Below are 2,591 nucleotides of genomic sequence, written 5' to 3'. Positions count from 1 at the left end.
AAGATGGAAGTGCAATACCAACCGACTTAGCGTATAGATTATCGCTAGTCTAACATTACCTCATAGGGCGCCTTATCATACAGGCACGAGCCCTAAATAATATATATATAATATATATATATATATATATATATATATATATATATATATATATATATATATATGAGTCTTTATCACATCACCGTAATTCATATACATACATCGAGGTACAAATGTCAATTTAATATCCAATTCGCTCTACCTCAGAATTAATATATTTTCATATATGTTGACCGAAGGGGAATTGTTTGGTTGGTAATAATTTCACCCTCTCGTGTGTACATATATGGAAATATATTAATTTCGAGGTAGAGCGAATTGGATATTGAAGGACATTTGTAGCTCCATATATATGTGTGTATGACTAACTTGATCACGAAGTATATAAAACGTGATGCTATGTATAAATAAAGGTTTTTTTGCCACGAAGGAAAAAATGAAAAAGCGAGATAGCCGAGTACTTTCGGTCCTATTTGGACCCTTTACTGAGGCAAAAGAAGGCTTAATATACAAACTGACACTACCAGATTAGCCATAAGGGCGATTTTCACTCTACAGAGAGGAGGAGTCGCCATAGGCTAGCCAGACCTTGAAGGATACCCGCAGTAAACAAGTGATTCTTCCAGAAAACAGTACATTTTGAAAACAACACGGGAGCATATACAATTTAATATCATGAATTTTTACACAAATTTTCCCAACAAAAAATTATTATTAATGAAAAGACGAAAGAAAATATAAATATTTATATATATCGAGCAAGAGTAAGAGGGAGAGAGAATATCGAACCAGAAAGAGAGAGAGAGAGAGAGAGAGAGAGAGAGAGAGAGAGAAAGAAATAATAACTATATACATGTGGGACTAATTTATTAGTTGTTCATTTATTTTGAGGTCCTTCATAAACATCTTACAAATATATGGGTCCAAATGGTACATTCCCAGACTAAGATTTAGGTTGTTTTTATTAGTGATTTGTATAAATGCCGATTCCAGTAAATTTCTTGAAACATAATCATTAGATCTAGCAATTACCGAGGTATCACCCCAATTAATACAATGAGATTTTTCACTCAGATGGATAAACAGTACATTTGAAGTCTGGGCTGTTCTAACTGAATAAATATGCTGCTTAATCCGAACACAAATTTTTACTAGACTGACCAAACTGACTACATATCACGCTTGCATACTTTACTAGAGGATGAAATAACTTACAAAAAACTCGCAAAAAACCCGTTGGACCATGTAATAAAAAACTTTAATATCAATATCAAACAAATTCTTAAAGATAAAAAAGAACTTTTGTGTCAGTTAACTGTAAAGTGTCCCTCATTACCTTATTTATATGGCCTAGTCAAAACTCATAAGGGAAACAAACCTATGCGCCCAATTATTAGTACTGTAGGATCAATTGCTTATAAACTATCTAAATATCTTACTAAACTGTTATCCCCGCTACTAGGAACTGTATCTAATTCACACATCCGGAATTCTCTTGATCTTGTGGAAATATTAAATAACATTGTACTAAACCCTAGCGATATTTTTGTCAGTTTTGATGTATGTTCTTTGTTTACTAAAGTCCCAATTGACTCTGGGCTAGAATATTTAAGTAATGAACTTGTACTGCATGAATTGCCTATGTCCGTTAGTCACATAATTTCCTTAATTAAGTTATGTAATTGTGATTGCAGATTTATTTTTAATGGAGAATATTACCAACAAATATTTGGTATGGCCATGGGTAACCCTTTATCACCTCTCCTTTCAAACTTATATATTGAATTTTTGGAAGAGGAGGGGGAGACACACCTTCCGAATATCACACTTATCCCCTAAAAATGGTACCGATATGTCGATGATATCTTAGTAGTCTTACCTGGTGGTATCGATGTAAATGATTTACTGTCTAGATTGAATAATTTAGTGCCATCCATAAAATTCACTGTTGAAATTGAAAATAACAATGTCATCCCTTTCCTAGATGTATTAGTACATAGAGAATCTTTCCAATGCAAATTCAGTATTTATAGAAAACCCACAAATAATTTAACATATGTACATTTTTATTCTGGCCACCATCTTAATATTAAAATTTCAATTTTTTCTTCTATGTTCTTACGCGCTTTGCGTATCACGAGACCACAATACCTGGACCAAGAAATAGAATACATAAAAAAGATAGTTGATAAGTCTAGTAAAAATTTATGTGTTCGGATTAAGCAGCATATTTATTCAGTTAGAACAGCCCAGACTTCAAATGCACTGTTTATCCATCTGAGTGAAAAATCTCATTGTATTAATTGGGGTGATACCTCGGTAATTGCTAGATCTAATGATTATGTTTCAAGAAATTTACTGGAATCGGCAATTATACAAATCACTAATAAAAACAACCTAAATCTTAGTCTGGGAATGTACCATTTGGACCCATATATTTGTAAGATGTTTATGAAGGACCTCAAAATAAATGAACAACTAATAAATTAGTCCCACATGTATATAGTTATTATTTTCTTCTCTCTCTCTCTCTCTCTCTCTCTCTCTCTGTT

The sequence above is a fragment of the Macrobrachium nipponense genome, chromosome 3, assembly GCF_015104395.2.
Source record: "Macrobrachium nipponense isolate FS-2020 chromosome 3, ASM1510439v2, whole genome shotgun sequence".
In the NCBI taxonomy this organism is placed as follows: Eukaryota; Metazoa; Arthropoda; class Malacostraca; order Decapoda; family Palaemonidae; genus Macrobrachium; species Macrobrachium nipponense.
Note: the sequence above shows the minus strand (reverse complement) of the source record.